We start from the raw sequence: 19,108 nt of genomic DNA, 5'->3' as shown, positions 1-19,108 counted from the left end.
GTGCACTTGCTTCATCAGGACATGTGAAAAAAAAGATGAAGTGTGTTTTGAAAACCATGATGATGAAGATTTTGCTCAGAAATGCATTTCAAAAATAGAATCTTGCTAACAGACACTCTACCCAATTTTAATCATAGAGTATAACCCTTTGCTGACTCTACCTGCCACGCGAAACCATTTTGTATTCATTCAAAATATATGGACTCTTGACATTTCATGAGACGATATCTTCGCGTTCGCCACTCTGGTGTCCTGAAGGTAGTCGATCTCCCTGACACTTTTGCGACAGACTTCGTATAACTCTTTGTCCAAGCCTCGCCGTGACGCACGAGGCTACTCTGCTCTGAGATCTGGCGAGAGCTGAGGAGAGGCTTAGTCGCAATTAATTACCTTCTGTGCTCCGCCGGCGGCACCCGAGAAAGATGAGCCCCGCTGATCTGCGAAATACTACTTTTAATCCCACTTGAGCCCCAACCACTCGGTGTGCCCTTACTTCTCCGCAGCCCGCCCAGTCTCGAGCATATTACAGTTTCAGCCGGGCACAGAGAGGAGAGAGAGTAACTCGCAGATTGTAATAAATTAGTTTTACTGGGAGGTTAAAACACCCGTTAAAACGGTTAGTGTCCGTTATTAATCCTGACTAATGCGCCGAGAGTGGAGCTGACGAATCGCGGCAGTGGCGGCGCCGGCACCTGCTGGTCCGCGATGTTTTGTGCTGCAGCCCAGCCACCCGCCACTTAATATTAACGCCCCGCGGCCGAGACTGCTGCCGCCGCCGGTAAAAACCAGCTCTCTCGCTCTCGGCGCCAACTTGCCGGCCCCGCTAATTAAAGTGGCGCTATTTATGTGCGGCCCCTGCGGAAATTATAATGCGCCAGCCATCCAGAAGTTGTCGCGCAGCCCGCCGCCTGCCGAGATTCCGCGCCGCGCCGCGCAGTTCCGGCGGCGGGCGCGCGGCCGCGCCACCATCGCTCCCGCGGGGATTCCCCGGTGTACGGCGTCGGTCGCGTCGCGTCGTACCGGCAGTCGTTCCAGCTGCCGCAGCAGCTCCGCGACGCACTGCCTCTTCCTAACTTCTGCCACCCCAGCCCCTTCCGTAGTTCCTGAGCCATGTCGTACCGCCACAGGATTCCCTCAACCTCCTCGTCTTAAGGAGGAACTCACAGCCCGTATAACCAGGATGGTCGGGACACGGCAGGCGATCACACCAAACAACGCATTTCCCGTCCAAAACAACAGTTTATGAGAGCACCTAAACCTTTCATCTGCAATACCTTAGATTACACGCACTGATAAAGCACCGTTGGCTGTTTCCATAGACACGTTCCAGAAATTTCGCCATGAAGAGAGGTATCGAAATACAATACCTGGCATGTTGTACTTTGTCAGTGTAACTATGTACGTAAATCTACAGTAATACCAGATATTACCACATGGGTTCTACAGAAAGCAAACTACCGTTCTCATCTTCCTCGTTAGGAATACAGATTCAAAATACAGCCACGAAATAAAAAATGATAATAATAATAATCAATTTAGAATGGTAACTTTCAGCTACAGTCTCTGTTGAGGTGAATTCTGTAACACGTATACCGGTTGTGCTTTGTTTCACTACTTATCTACAGTATCGCCGTTTATTTACCACACCGCCCACATTAGTAAGAGGGAGAGGGACGCTGTCTTGGCAATCGAAAATGCACAGTATTTCTACGAAGACAGACTGTAATCCCAGCAACAATAGAGTACTTCGCTTTATAAACGTCAAACAAAAATTAAATTCTAAAATGGTCCTTGATGGACAGATGTTATTTCCAATGGACACGTAGACAAAGTTTTGCTATATGCTCCCTGCTATGAATACCACGGTAAAAGAATTCAGAAAATCTCGGTAATCATATCGCCGGCTACGGCTAAAACACCAAGGACGAAAGTAACTTTCGCCTGTGGTGTCACTCAAAAAAATGGCTCTGAGCACTATGGGACACTAGAACTTAGAACTACTGAAACCTAACTAACCTAAGGACATCACACACATCCATGCCCGAGGCAGGATTCGAACCTGCGACCGTAGCTGTCGCGCGGTTCCAGACTGTAGCGCCTAGAATCGCTCGGCCACTCCAGCCGGCTGTGGTGTCACTACTAAGTAATATAGATCGATGCAGCTTCACTGTACACAGAAAGGACAGCTACAATATAGTACAGTATAGCATAGCTTAGGAGGTAACAGAAGGCGATACGCAATGAGACAAACAGAAGTGACACTTTTATTCGAAGAAAATAATTCACCGTAGTAACTGTGTTTAATGATGGTCTCCTGCACGTTACATTCACCGGTCAAAGATGTTGTGACACTGTGGTTCTTCCCCATGTGGGTCTGCATTCGGCCCCGACACCATTTTTATGGACGACAATGCGCAACCGCATCGAAGAGCGCCGTTGGGGCAACTTTTGTAATGAGAGGATAATAGGTGAATGGTCTGGCCCGCCCGTTTCTCCAACTTAAATACCATCGATCATGTGTACAATGCATTCAAAACACGTATTGCAACACGTTCACGTGCACCAACAGCCGTTCAACAGTTTCCAGAGCCGCTGGTGAAGGAATGGATCGCCCTACCACAAGCAATTTTTACCAAACTTACAGTCAGCATAGGAGCACTCCTTATTAAGAATCATATCTCGTCTTTTGCAATGTCCAGAGCACCATTTTGAATCGTAGTGACTTCAGTGTAGCTATTTCCGTTGAGTAAGGGTGTCATTTCTGTTAGCCTCATTGTGTATTTCTTCCTGTTACCTTCTCTGCTATTCTGTAGCAGTTCTTTCCAGATACTGTCAAGTTTCATCGATCTGTGCTAATTAGCAGTAACATATCAGCAGAAATTTACTATCGGTTTTAATTTTTGCACAACGGTATGTGAGGCAAACATAAAACAAGTGACAAATGCGTAGAGTTCTCATCACGTGTAGAACTTATTTAATAAAACTATACGTATAAGACAGTTAGATTACCAAGAAAATAGACGTCATATATATTTCGCAGGCGAAAGACGTACTAACAGATAGGTAACTGAAGTTTGAGAGATCATACGGTCTGATAGTTGTCTGAAGAATAAGAAAGCTGTTCACGTAGCACAAGGCACAAACCACAAGCGAATGTCTCGTTACAAGCGCTTCCTCGTCATCGTTCGAACTTAATTTATGAAACATATGCAAACATGGTGGAGCGAATTGCATACAATACAAATCCATCAATATATGATATGGAGATACTGCATACTAAAACAGGCCCGGTTTGACCACATATTAAGAACAATAAATGCTTGGCTTTTCCGTCTAATTGTACTCATACTATACGCCCACCTAAAATTTTAAGATTCTATCCGTGACTGAAAGTGCTTAATCGAGTCATTTACATATCTATTTTTATAAACATTTTGGTATATTGCCTCTGTTTGTGTACTATTATACGTCTGGATTACGTCGCTGATAACAGGTAGTAAAAGAAAATTTTCGCATGTACATACACATCGCGTTACTTTGCCACACTTAAGACCCACCAGGTTTGAGATTTTCTTAAGTTTTTCTTTCGTCCTCCAGTAGAAATATTGAGCGCTGTGTGATACAGGTAGCTAAAAACAATATTTAATCAAACTTGGTTCACAAAATTTTAACTATGAGTTCTGTAATCGTGAACAGGAGTTTATCATTTACCGCTGTAATATTCCACGCATTTTCCTTTCCTGTTTCAAGCAATCCTATTGGAGTTTAGGGTGGTTTTCGTGTAATGTTTTAGTAATGAATCTTTTACATTCTAATAGGTGATAGATATGCGTGGGCACCAGATTTATTCTAGTACTTCGATGTTCAGCGTCCTACCTCCTATTAGTGTAATTTATTAAACTAATTTCTGTCGAATAGCGAAGTGGTTCGTTTTATATGTCCATCATATATTCACCTAACTGTTCTACTCAGTTGAGCTATGCCGACAGCATATTAAAATCATCGTCTTCTGACAGTCTCACTTACCCAAAAAATGTCATGCTGGAAACAAGGACAATTGTTGTTTATTTTTGCTGTTGTTTAATAAGTCTAAATAAATTGACACTGGTGAGCCTCATTTTAGTATAACACATCGTATTATGAACTGTTTACCGAACGTCGAAAGGAAAAATCGCTCTCTTGTTCACGTCTTTGAAACTGTTACTTGTGTGTGGTAACAGCTTATGACTAACGTGAATATAATGTTAGCTCAAGACCTTTGTAGGACATACGCATAAAGAATCGAAATTTGACCTTGTTTCGGAGTAAATTAGAGTGTGAACCAACGCTCTGAGAGATTACACTTGCTTTTTAAGAATTTATTTCCTTCCATGATTATGATGTTTCGTTGACGTGCCTCATTTAGAGTCGAAAAAAGTCAGTGGAGATTATAGCACATGTGACATTCAGAAAACGAGTTTTCATCGAAGAAGAAGGGACTAACATGTTTGTTCGGCGAGCACATTACTAGTTCGAGGGTAGCAGAGACAGAGCACAAGCTCGAGTAACGGAAGTGTGGGATAGAAACCGACCGCGTCATTTTCAAAGAACCTTCCCGGCTACTGCCTCAAGGGCGCTAGAGAACGTAATTCAGGATGGCCGACAGTGACCCGAACCCCGCACCTATCGGATACGAGGCCATTTCCGGGCTGCTTGAGAGTTTTTGATAGATCTTTTATGTACTGTAGACTACAGAGAGATAAATCAATTTAAATGAACTTTTTAAAGTCCATACTATGTGACGGTGAGTCAATTACGATATTAGTGTATAGACTCCATTATTTTCTTACATGATGCACGTAAAGTTTCGAGAAATATTACTTCATCTTTATAATCAAAAAGGAAACTTGTGGCAGACAAGAAATTTGCATCCAGTGAAGAACCCAAATATTATGAGCTGCTGTCTAACAATGTATTTATCCACCTTTGGCCCGCGCATTTGTGATGGCTAGTTTATTTTTTTATTTTTTTAAGGTTTCTATGGCAACGCCTCAGTGTTGCCGCTCATTACGCGACTATCGCTTTCAGTCTGTACTAACGGCAGCCTTCCGCACATCCTGGCTGAAAGCTGCCAACAGCCCCGTCAGCCGTCAGAGACGCTCTCTCGCCGTGTGGGGTATGGGCAAGGCCAGAGTGGAGGAGACTTGTACGCCCTTTCCTTCGTTTAACTTCAAAAGAGGCTCTATCAGCAAACTCAGCGTGGAATCCAAGCCACAGAACGAAGCTATTTTTTCTCAAATGGAGGTGAATGCCATGAATGCCATGAATGCCATGATAAATTCCAAATTCATGAAGAAACAAATTAGGACCTCCGCACAAAAGAAACGGGACTACCTGCGCTATTAACAAACTACCGTATTTATTGCGGCCGACATGGGCGCTGCTGTTTTTCTACCTTGAACTGTTGCCTTACGCAATGACAAGTTTCATGAAAATCGAACGAACTGGTTGTGGGGGTGAACGGGCAGTTGCTGGACAACTGTTCATTGAGATGACGCTAAGGAAACGAGATTTATACTGCAGGTTGCTATACCTACTAGATTTTCTCAGTTTGTCTAATCGGCTTTGGAGCCGACCCATTTGAGCTGTCTCAACTCTACATTGGTTTATTTCATAGCACAAAACGTTTCTGCATGTCGTTTTCACCGAGGCTGAGAAGCATCTCTGCCACTCTTGCCTACCGGATATACGCAAGACTGTGCCTGTAGTAAACAGTTCGACCTCTACCAGTGAAGCGAACAAAATGGACACTAAGGCCCGTTATTGAATACACATCAGTGTCACAGGTTTGCACAAAAACATGAAACAAAAACTCAAACACTACAGATCCTGCAGATGTAGAAATAGAGTACCATGTAACTCAAAGAGCAATACCAGCACACATTTGAAATCAAGATTCAGACCATGTTCTTGTATGTATGTATTTACAGCTTTTTAACTTCTTTACACAATATAGCGTTATTAACCGAAATTATAAAAACCTGAAATCAATGCCCAAACCATAAAACCGATTAATTAAGAAATAATCCTGGTGATTCCTACAAACGGTGTGATTCAGCTGCCCCTACCACTGGGTTTTATGCAACTCTCAGGGCCTTAAACAGCACATGCAGGATTTTCATACTCTATCGTTCGCTACGTACAAACTATTAGCCACACAGAAGCAATGAATCTGACCTTTTCGTGGGAAAGTTAATGTTCTTAATTTTGTATTGCAATACGTTTTCGCTTAGGTCATGGTTTTCGAGTTATTCAAGAAAAACGCGCTTGAAGGTCAGTTTTGCGCGTTTTTCTTGTATAATTCGAAAACTATGGCCTCTAGCGAAAATGTATCTCAGTACAAAATTTAACTACATAAAGGGCCCGTTCATTATTTATTTTTTTTCTGTATGGCAAACCGCTTGCGCATAGTGAGCGATAGAATGTGAAAATCTTGGACGTGGTATTTGAAGGTGTTGCAGAGTGCATTTAACCGATATGTGGCGCAGATAAGTCTTTATTGAGGTTGGCTTCATGTGAGTAAGTTTTAGAGATGGAAAGATATATATGGTTGAAGTGTGTATCTTTCATCCGTATTATATACTGACAATGTTCTTTCATTTACGAGACACAGCTTTTCTGCAATGATACTAACTCTGCCCAGGTTTGTTCGCTAGTTTGTGTTACAAATGTGTATCGTAACGATACTCAGTGGTCTTTCTGGTCGAATATCTTACAAACAGCTTTGCTATAACGTTGTTGCTTCAGAGCCATATTAGGATAACAAGTGACATAAAGTAACGCATCTGTAGGAGAAAGAAGTTAAAGATAGACAACTGGCTCCATGAAACATCCTGGCATATTAAAACTGTGTGCCGGACCGAGACTCGAACTCGGGACCTTTGTGTTCCCGAGTTCGAGTCTCGATCCGGCACACAGTTTTGGTTCAAATGGTTGAAATGGCTCTGAGTACTATGGGACTTAACATCTACGGTCATCAGTCCCCTAGAACTTAGAACTACTTAAACCTAATTAACCTAAGGACATCACACACATCCATGCCCGTGGCAGGATTCGACCCTGCGACCGTAGCGGTCGCGCGGTTCCAGACTGAAGCGCCTAGAACCGTTCGGCCACACCGGCCGGCCACACAGTTTTAATCTGCGAGCAAGTTTCATATCAGCGCACACACCGCTGTAGAGTGAAAATTTCATTCTAGAACTGGCTCCATCTTGGAAAATAAATTCTTACGTTATTCACTGATCCACCAGAAGATAACTGTGCAAGCCCTCGAAATGTGTCGTGGAAGAAAATAAAATGTGTCTGGCACACGTCATTGTGTTAATTTGCCTCTTGAGTAAAGAGCGTCAGTTACTATATTTTACTGGAGTTGTCAGAAGATATCGCAGTATTCAGCTATTGTACGGCAGAGGTAGGAAGTAATAAAGGTGACGGAGAAGAGACGGAGTGTGAGTACGTATAGGAGAGGGCGAGGCTGGGAGCTCCCAGCTGCAGGCTGCACATATTGGCGACGCGGCTTTAGTGCGCTCCGCCACCTGCCGTTTTACTGCCGGCCCCCCAATATAAGGCGCTTCTCTACTCGTCTGCCGTCGCTCCGGCGTAGCGACAGCGCGGGCGCAACAAGGATTCGAAACGAAAGACCGAAGTAGGTAAGCAATGGGAGCAGGCTGGCGCCTCCGCGCCTGTGAGACTGCACGAGGCGCTTCCTGTGTCACTGCTGCCGCGCCGCTAGCTTTCACCGTGTCACATGTCCGATGAATAGTACGCGCACTGGTGCTCGTGGACAAAGAAATGGCCGTGACTGCTGAGAGAATAGAGGGGGCACAGAGCTGAGACAGAGTTCAGTTCGAAAGTTTCCTAACACAAGGGGAAGCATTATCTCCGGTACCGAACAGTTATAAATCACTGACACTAATGCACCAAATAAAAGAAATCCTAAATATTCAGCATCATCCACTCTTAAATTCTGCAGTAAACAACAATTTTGTACGTCATATTCAGTGTTACATACTGACTATACCCACCACCCACGACCGATGACTGCCCCCCAGCCTACTGTGCGTAGTTCTCGCAATTAGTTTTGATTTTTGCCAATCTTGTGTACTCTCAATACAATTTGTAGATATTCGACTTTCAGAAAATACTTTTTTTGTATTTGGAACCTAACTATGACTTACACTACTGGCCATTAAAATTGCTACAACAAGAAGAAATGCAGATGATAAACGGGTATTCATTGGACAAATATATTATACTAGAACTGACATGTGATTACATTTTGTCGGCCGGAGTGGCCGAGCGGTTCTAGGCGCTACAGTCTGGAACCGCGCGATCGCTACGGTCACAGGTTCGAATCCTCCCTCGGGCATGGATGTGTGTGATGTCCTTAGGTTAGTTAGGTTTAATTAGTTCTAAGTTCTAGGGGAATGATGACCAAAGAAGATAAGTCCCATAGTGCTCAGAGCCATCTGAACCATTTCTTGATAACATTTTTACACAGTTTGGGTGCATAGATCCTGAGAAATCGTACCCAGAGCAACCACCTCTGGCCGTAATAACGGCCTTGATACGCCTGGGCATTGAGTCAGAGCTTGGATGGCGTGTACAGGTACAGCTGCCCATGCAGCTTCAACACGATACCACAGTTCATCAAGAGTAGTGACTAGCGTATTGTGACGAGCCAGTTGTTCGGCCACCATTGCCCATGAAGGGTAGAGTCACGGATCGTAACACATCTGAAATGTAACGTCCATTGTTCAAAGTGCTGTCAAAGCGGACAAGAGGTGACGAGACGTGTAACCAATGGCACCCCATACCGTCACGTCGGGGGGTGATACGCCAGTATGGCGATGACGAATACACGCTTCTAATGTGCGTTCACTTCGCCCTCTTTCAGCGTTGAGTCGTGGGAACTAAGTTACTTGTGCCTGCTGAGTGAACAATCCCTCCTTTTACTGAAGAGAAGTCACGCACTTCCCATAAATACACTCCTGGAAATTGAAATAAGAACACCGTGAATTCATTGTCCCAGGAAGGGGAAACTTTATTGACACATTCCTGGGGTCAGATACATCACATGATCACACTGACAGAACCACAGGCACATAGACACAGGCAACAGAGCATGCACAATGTCGGCACTAGTACAGTGTATATCCACCTTTCGCAGCAATGCAGGCTGCTATTCTCCCATGGAGACGATCGTAGAGATGCTGGATGTAGTCCTGTGGAACGGCTTGCCATGCCATTTCCACCTGGCGCCTCAGTTGGACCAGCGTTCGTGCTGGACGTGCAGACCGCGTGAGACGACGCTTCATCCAGTCCCAAACATGCTCAATGGGGGACAGATCCGGAGATCTTGCTGGCCAGGGTAGTTGACTTACACCTTCTAGAGCACGTTGGGTGGCACGGGATACATGCGGACGTGCATTGTCCTGTTGGAACAGCAAGTTCCCTTGCCAGTCTAGGAATGGTAGAACGATGGGTTCGATGACGGTTTGGATGTACCGTGCACTATTCAGTGTCCCCTCGACGATCACCAGTGGTGTACGGCCAGTGTAGGAGATCGCTCCCCACTCCATGATGCCGGGTGTTGGCCCTGTGTGCCTCGGTCGTATGCAGTCCTGATTGTGGTGCTCACCTGCACGGCGCCAAACACGCATACGACCATCATTGGCACCAAGGCAGAAGCGACTCTCATCGCTGAAGACGACACGTCTCCATTCGTCCCTCCATTCACGCCTGTCGCGACACCACTGGAGGCGGGCTGCACGATGTTGGGGCGTGAGCGGAAGACGGCCTAACGGTGTGCGGGACCGTAGCCCAGCTTCATGGAGACAGTTGCGAATGGTCCTCGCCGATACCCCAGGAGCAACAGTGTCCCTAATTTGCTGGGAAGTGGCGGTGCGGTCCCCTACGGCACTGCGTAGGATCCTACGGTCTTGGCGTGCATCCGTGCGTCGCTGCGGTCGGGTCCCAGGTCGACGGGCACGTGCACCTTCCGCCGACCACTGGCGACAACATCGATGTACTGTGGAGACCTCACGCCCCACGTGTTGAGCAATTCGGCGGTACGTCCACCCGGCCTCCCGCATGCCCACTATACGCCCTCGCTCAAAGTCCGTCAACTGCACATACGGTTCACGTCCACGCCGTCGCGGCATGCTACCAGTGTTAAAGACTGCGATGGAGCTCCGTATGCCACGGCAAACTGGCTGACACTGACGGCGGCGGTGCACAAATGCTGCGCAGCTAGCGCCATTCGACGGCCAACACCGCGGTTCCTGGTGTGTCCGCTGTGCCGTGCGTGTGATCATTGCTTGTACAGCCCTCTCGCAGTGTCCGGAGCAAGTATGGTGGGTCTGACACACCGGTGTCAATGTGTTATTTTTTCCATTTCCAGGAGTGTATACTATTATTGGACAATCCATTAATCTGTTTTATTGACGATTTTACCAAATACTAAAAATTTCATCTTGAGACGTGGTTGTGAGAGTCCAACTCAACCGAATCAGTAAAATACTTAAAACGATGCAAAACGTAACCACATCGACAATCAATAGTGATACTATGAGCATAAAATATGCAATTTCTTGTGTGCATTCGATATCAAGGCTAATCATACAGCAATCGAAGCTTCGTGCCCAACGAAAACTGAGTTTGTCACGTCTGCACAAGTGGCAGATGATCTGAAACTCATCACAGGTTAAGGTTGAAATAGTCTTCGGAACGCTGGCACACAAGTCTTTCACACCGCCACCTTCATCTTCTCTGTCTACGAGGTACAATCGATTCGTGTAATTATTGTTGCAAAAGACATAAAAGAAAAGAGAACATCTGCATTACATCGGGTGAGTACACTTTACACGTACAGCAAGTCGTCTTCTTAACGCGAACGATAACAGGGTGTTTGTATTTTTGTCTGGGTCTAGATGACTCCAAATCTTCGTTTCCGAGAAATTTTTCCGAGAGCTCTCTTTGACCGTAGGGAAAACGTTGGAATGAGGAAACCCGACCCAAATATTATCAGTTGATACTCCCTCCACGCCAGTTTTAGCTCGCCTGGTGTTGACTGACATGAACTGTGCTCTTAAGTGCACCTATCTGTTGGGGCGGAGAATGGAAATTATAAAATCCCGGCAGGTATCCTCAGCCGACATATCCACGAACTTTCATCAAATGATTTCTCAGCGCGCCCGTGATATTCTGAAAGAGAAATGGGCGACGACTACGAAATTTTTTTCATTTAATTTTTTTTTGTCTTTGGCAGCAAAGACTATAGTTACAGTAGTTACAAAAATGCTATATTAATATAATTGCAAATGCCACATTAGAACAATAAAAAGTCTACGATGTGCAAACATTAATTCTTAATGTGAAATACAACACTAAAAGACGAACACCATTCAGTCGGCAGTAATTACAAGAGCGCAAGTTAACACTAGCGCAATTTTCACAACAGAACAACGATAAGCGTGTGAAGTACAAAGATAAATCCGTAAAATAAATTTAAAAAAAAATTATGACCCGGGTTTCGAACCGGGCTGGTTCCATAGGAGAATGATATCGACAGCAACTTATAACTGAAAGCTTGACAACGGTGTCGTTTACAAAGATAGGTTCTTAACGCAAAGTAAAAACACAAACAGCCATCTCAGTTTTCGAACCAGATTGCTTGCATGGGAGGACAAGATCTACTCACCTTATAGATCAAAGCCGGATACCGGCATCTTTTAAATAGCTCTCGAGCAAGTAATACCTACACGGGGTAAACATTAATAAAACCGACGAACTGCAGGGCAGACACCTGACTGGAAATGGAGGATAAAAGGTGCTAAGAACACGTGTCCGGAAATGGACGATGTGCGTGCAACGACAGCAGATCGTCACGGAACACAGTAAACAGCTGCATCGCATCCATGTCACAACGGATATTTAAAGTGGCCTCAATGTGATGCAATGCACGCGATCACACGTCGCATCATGGATTGCCACACTGTTCCGCACGCTCCGGTCTCTCTCCCAATAGCGCCACAGGCGTCGTAAACTCGCTGTTGAAGCGCCTGCGCACCAGAAACTGGTTCAGCATACGCAGTGCTTTTCAGTTGCCCCCAGAGCTAAAAATAAGTTCTGTGTTTAAGTCTGGTCCAAAGTCTGGTGATCTAGCAGGCCATGCTACAGGGCCTCCGCGACCTATTCAACGTCCTGGGAAGATGTTATTGAGATGTCGGCGAACTGTAATGCGGAAGTGGGGTGGTGCTTCCTCATGCAGAAATCGTGTAACATGTCGTATTCCCAAAGGTACATTCTCAAGCACTGCAGGCAGAATAATTCGCAGGAAGTCCATTTACGTTCCTTCTTCAAGGCGTTGTGGAATAATAACTGGCCTAAATATGTGGTCATCAGGAATACTTCCCACACACTGACTGTGAACCGATACTGAGGAGACGTCTCAGCCATTCCCCAAGGACTGGTTGTAGTCCACAGATAACGATTATGCAAACTGTTGTGGTAAAGATTGCTTCGTCAGCAAAGAGGAGTGATGATAGATATCCCATAATTATGATAGTCTGGTGTAAAAACCATCGATAAAATCCTTTCCGTATCAGGAAATCCGCTGCTAATAATCCTTGTATGCGCTGCAGGTGATAAGCATAGTAGTGGTTGTCACACAAGATCCACATAATCGTACTTCGACTTACACTACGTCGGTGGGCCACTTGTCTGGAGCTTGTATTAGGGTACAAATCTCTTATAAGCTCAGTCCGCCACCTCCCTGCACGTTCATCTACCTGAAAGGATCCAGGATCACACAAACGCCCAATAAGAGCTTGAACTGTTGTGTGATGTGGTTGGTGTCTGTGAGGGTATTTGTTTTTGTATAGCCGTTCTGTCTCTCCACCGTTTCTGTCTGCTTACTAGTACACAAACACCATTTCGGCGCCGGCCGGAGTGGCCGAGCGGTACTAGGCGCTACAGTCTGGAGCCACGTGACCGCTTCGGTCGCAGGTTCGAATCCTGCCTCGGGCGTGGATGTGTGTGATGTCCTTAGGTTAGTTAGGTTTAAGTAGTTCTAAGTTCTAGGGGACTGATGACCACAGAAGTTAAGTCCCATAGTGCTCAGAGCCATTTGAACCATCTGAACCATTTCGCCTTGTTTCCGGCATAAATACCGGACCATTCTGCTACTTACAGTACGATGCGTCAATCACACAGTCTGCAACACACAAGGAACACATGAAACCTGCTCAGTGGAACTTTCATTCATTAGCACCATCTACCGTGACAACAGTGCATTTGTAGACACATGTTCATAGGACGTCTCTTCCTCCATTCACAGTCAGAAATCAGTCCCTGCAGTTTGTCGGTTTTATTAATGTACAGACTGTATACACCCAACTGGTGAAGCGAACAGTTACACTTGTGGGAAGGGGATACCCGCTCGCAACCAATTTTTGCACAAGACCGCCTGTGCGGCCGAGTACTAGGTACACCACAATATGCGTGGGTCAGAGCCGCCACAGCTGTTGAGTCCACTGTCCAAAAGCGATGGTTTTCAATCGGTGTAGACTGGCGGGGTGATACTTGTGTCCCAGCCACATGGCGATGAGAGAGGTCACATACATCCACTAAGCTTCACCGAGATGAACCATGGCCCGGAAGAGACGTTCGTTTGCATGGCCGCCAGGGGGTCTTCATTATAGTGTTGTTATTCGTACCAATCACAAACCCCAACGTGATAAGCCGCTTTCTTGACCGTTGACGTCAAATCCGTATCAGGGATTGGTGTTGGGTGGAACTTTCCTTCCATAATTCTCCTCTTAGCGAGGCGGTGAATAGTTGAGTTATGGAGAATGCCATGATGTCCTTTCATCCAAAGTAAACGGACGTCACTACTACGCGAAGGAAAGGGTACGGGAATCAAATTCCCGAGGAGCGTAAGTGCACTGCGTAACAAAAGGAGGCGTTGCTTGCCGGCAGAGGACGGTGCAACTTGGAGAGTCGTGGCTGGGCAATATAGCGGCCGCCGCAGGCCGGCAGCAGAGGCTGCGGTGGAGGCGGAGGCGTGGGCGGACGCAGAGGGCCCCCGGTATTCGATATCCAGTGGCAGCGCGGCGTGGGCGGCGGCGGTAATTCGCGGCTACTCGCTCGGCCAGAGATATCACGGCGTGGATTCCGCCCTTCCGGCAGATAGCCGAGCCCTGCCCACCCCGGCCAATATCTTGTAATCTATGGGCGGCGCCGCGGCATTGTTCCCGGCCAACTTGGGCCCTCCTTGGCCGCCCTAAGGAGCGCCGGTCACACTTCCTGCAGCCCGGCAGCCGGGAGCCGGGAAACCCGCTTTGTCCCAGCGCCGCTTAACTTGGACACCCGCCGCTACCTGCCTCTCCCCGATAACCGCCAGCAAATTCTGCGCCGACGCCCCAACTAGGATTCCGGACACGCGAAGGGTACTTGTTGTGTAGGAACAGGTCTGGCGCAAAAGCTGACGCACTTGACAGACTTGGGTATTCCCATACCATCATCTACTTCCCCGCCCCGATCCATTTATTATTTAGGCATTTAACAATGAGTGATGAGTTTTTATAACCCTTCATCAAGTAAGGTCGTCATTTCCACGACAGTCATCCCTGCATTCTTCTACGTCTCTTCGTTCTTGCTGTCGCAATATTCAACAATGAGGAATTTCTTTAGATGTACGGAGACGTTGTTGCTACAGAAACGCGTACAGGAACCAATGCTAGGCAAAAACTGCAACTGCGCCTGGGTTTCAGGAAACTGCTGCAAACCTCCCATAAGCAACGAACAGTGTCCTACTGCCATAGTCTGTTCTTTCTGTTAACAGTGACTTGCACAAAGAATCATCCCTACAGTTCGTCAACTTAGTTAACGTAATAGCACAAAGTGAGACATCTTGATCAGATTTCATTTTTGTCAGAGATCGCCAGCTAGTGCGCCACTACAGAGTTCTGTTCGGTGATGTTCCATGAAAAATCATATACGACAGTTATGAGTAGCACTACTTCCTGGTCACCAGTTTTGTACGCAGCCGGTCATAAACCTTCGAAGACGTCGATGATGTCAAAGTTTCATTTGGTCGCAATATACTTAATATTTACAAATCTTGAAACATCACAGTCTGCTTCATTTTTCACGTAATTCTTCTGTTTCAGTACAACTATTTCATAATTCTGACATTACAGTCGATATTCGGACGATTCACAGATCTGGCACTGAATATAGGGCCATTTCGTTTTTATTACTCCCAGCATTCAGATAATGCATCTTAATTCGTAGTATTCAGGAAATTTGAGTGTTCTATAATACACTGTCAGCAACGAAAAGAAAAAACATCATCATTGACGTAGATTTCAATTCCATCAACGCCTTAATAGGAATGTCGGTGATACGGATTCTGTTCCATGCCTTCGGCGGACCACTGATCTAGTTTAATATTCAGTTAATAGAGAACTTAAAAATTGAATCACGGTAAAAATGGAGTTGTCGGCAGGAAATTAACATCCGGTGGTAAAAATCATGAGAAATACCTTCGTCCTCCCAACGTTTTGAGGAGGTTTGTATGCATCAATGATCCACACAGCCATGCTGGTGGGAGCTACGCTCCTGCTAAGGTCACCCATATCAGATTGGTCAGTATGTGAGAAAACAGACAAATACGACTAGGGCTATAGGTCTTCGGAGTATGTGGGCAACAATAGCATCGGCGTTTCCCTATGTCTAACACTCCTTCCACTTAGATGTACCAGACGTCTTCTGTTTTCTTTCCTAATGGCCTACCTTAGTCTACTCTTTCTTTTTCGACCACGACGGTATTAGGTTGCGAGACCGGAGGGTGTCTTTCACTTCATTCTCTAGTGAAGAGCTTGTCAATGGTTTAGACATCGGGAAAGAAGGTTGTATAACATCGAAACAGTAAAAGACGCGGAAGACACCTTTTCTACACAGACAAAGCACGAAACCTGAGAAGCCGGTCTGCCTAGGAATGATAATCCGAAATATTACTCAGTGGGCTTGGAAGCTGTGAGATGGCAGCCCCGTCACCAAACTTAACCTGCGCAGTGATCGTAACGCGCCCTAGGGATTTTATACATACTGGCTCTTTCCACAATACAACGTCATGTGAAAAAGAATGGATCATGGAGAAGGCGTAGGCAATTCAAGGATAAACGATTAGGTATCATAGATACTATAAAAATAGCTACATGGAACGTAAGAGAGACTGGAAACGAAGAAATAGATATAGATCACAAATAAAAACAAACTGATGTAGTTATTCCAACAGAAAGAAACTGATGTTAAAAGGCAAGACAGATCTTGATTACTGTCAGTGATATGCAGGAAAGTAGGGTAAAACGGCCGGCCGAAGTGGCCGAGAGGTTCTAGGCGCTACAGTCTGGAACCGCGCGACCGCTACGGTCGCAGGTTCGAATCCTGCCTCGGGCATGGATGTGTGTGATGTCCTTAGGTTAGTTTGGTTTAAGTAGTCCAACGTTCTAGGAGACTGATGACCTCAGAAGTTAAGTCCCATAGTGCTCAGAGCCATTTGAACCATTTTAGGGTAAAACCGCGTGCTTTAACTTTCAATTCATATAGATTACTTTCAATGATCAATATGTTTGTAAATTAAGGTTATTCAGAACTCTTACATATTCAATAAAATGATACTAGTCCGATTTCACCTTAAAATACACCATCGCAGCATAAAAAATAATAAATCTAATTAAACACACCAAAAAAAACATTTTTCCCCGCCAGCTGGATAAAACGGGATACCAATTTAAATGGAAAAACTTGAAGACAAGAAAAAAGGTTTATTCTGCCCCAAAAAATTACATAAAAATACAGAAATATATAAATATAGAACTAGGGAATACAATGAAACGTTTATGAGTGTCAAAACTCGTTTTCAATGAATAACTTCAATTATTTAAAATATTTTACTGATATACACGAAGTTCTCAATAAATGGTCCTAATAAAAAACTGAAAACACACTTATTAATAACAGAATTCACAGACGAAGTAGTAGTCTTCTTCGTCAGGATTGGAACACTGTTCGTGAGCTAACACTGGATATGCATGCTTCGTATGGGTCTTCTTAGCCTGATTAACTTGAAGAATCTTCTTTTTCAATTTTTTCGCTGCTCTAGTCTTTACAAACGTTGCTTCCTATTACTTCACCTTCTTTACAGCTTTACCCTTCTGTTTGTTTCCCACAAAGTTTTCGTTTTGAGTTTTTCTTTTCTTGCTTCAACTTTCAAATCATTTTTCTGCGGTGATGACGTCTGAATTACTGCTTTGCCCTTTCTTCTGTTGGCGATTTCTTTGCACTTTCTACCAAGTCAACCTCTGCACGAGGCATTACAAGCTTTTACATCCGATTGTGCCCCACAGTGCAATATTGAAAAAAAGATGGCATTGTAAAGTTGGTATTCATATCATGTGCACCATACAACATTCAAAGGCACTGAAAAACATGCTTAATCGAAATAGTCACTCAACTGTTTTTATGAGATAATGTTTCTCCGGAACACTCGTACAAGAAGCACCGACGTCGTAGAAAATTTCAGCGAAAACTTTAAAAATGTGTAGAAGGAAAAGCATCACAGTTACTAACGACTCCCAGAATGACGGTAGCTGGTAGTTCTGGGTGTTATCAGACCAATGGTATGTCATTGTCGTGCTGAGTTGGTGTCTGCTGTGCCGCTCTGTGTCGGTGACAGTGAAAAAATATGTGTTCTGGGGATCCATGTTCCCAACACGTAGAGGTAGCACTCTGGCTGTGGCCTGGACGGTGTAAGTGCATTGGGTAAGTGCCGTGATCTGTCAGAAAGTGAACCATACCCCGGGTGTAACTGATATGGCTCAGTCTCAGACGCTCCCTGACATCGAGGAATATCATCCTTATCGCTTGACTCCCATTCCCTTTGCCATGTATCCACCCGCCATTTAACGAGTCGGTGCTTCTCGGTGATGCGCTGTTCGGTAATCTCTCCCTCCTCAGCCAGTACATTGCAGCCAGAAACCGAATGGTTATGTCGATAGGGAAGGTTCCAAGCACCACTCAGAGAGATTCTCTGAAGATACAGATACAGATAATACGTATTTCTGGAAAGTTTAGATACACATTGCACCTATTGCGAGTATGCCAAACAGGAAGATCACGACAGTATCGCCCAAAAATACCCTCTGTTCTAATCGTGGCGTCTGTGCTCATGGAAAAAAATATCGCAACACCAAGAGGGAGCCTTGCGACATAAATGATAATTCGTAGACGTAATTCTACATTTCGAAGAGAATGCCTACCGAATTTCGCACCAGTCGCATAAGATTGGGCTAGTAGAGCCAGTATGAGGATACAAATCGGGTTTGCTTCAAATACGCGTGCGCGTTAGTTACACCACCTCACTGAGTTTGAACGAGGTCGTACAACAGGGCTTCCAGAAGATGAATGTTCCTTCTGCGATTTTGCAGAAAGACTTGGTAGGAATGTAGCCAATGTACGTGACTGCCGGCAGCGGTGATCAAGAGAATGTACGGTCGCAAAAAAATCAGACTCCAGGCGGTCACGTGGCACTGTGGAGAGCGAAGAACATCGTGCTCGGCGTAATGCCCTGGCAATCGTGTTGCATCTGCAGCAGCAATTTCAGCAGCAGCTGGCTCCAGAATGACACAACGAACTGTTACAAATTGGTTGCTTCAAGGACACCTCCGAGCCGACCGTCCTGTAGCGCGCATTCCACTAGCCCCATACCACCGCCATTTGCACCTTCGGTGGTGCAAGAGAGAACCGACTCGAGAGCAGGGTGGACGTGTGTTGTGTTTTCCCGAGAAAGCTGGTTTTGTCTCGATGCTAGTAATGGCCGCGTATTGGTTAATAAGAAGCCAGCTGAGTCTCTGCAACCAGCCTGTCTGCGCGCTATACACGGTGGAGTTCTGGCCACGTGCGCGATTTCTTACGACAGCAGGAATACTCTCGTGGTTATTCCATGCACTCTGAATGAAAGACTGTACGCCAGTCTGGTGATTCGCCCTATACTGCATCCTAT

The sequence above is a fragment of the Schistocerca americana genome, chromosome 1 (genome assembly GCF_021461395.2).
Source record: "Schistocerca americana isolate TAMUIC-IGC-003095 chromosome 1, iqSchAmer2.1, whole genome shotgun sequence".
Classification (NCBI taxonomy): domain Eukaryota; kingdom Metazoa; phylum Arthropoda; class Insecta; order Orthoptera; family Acrididae; genus Schistocerca; species Schistocerca americana.
This window is presented reverse-complemented; position numbering follows the sequence as displayed.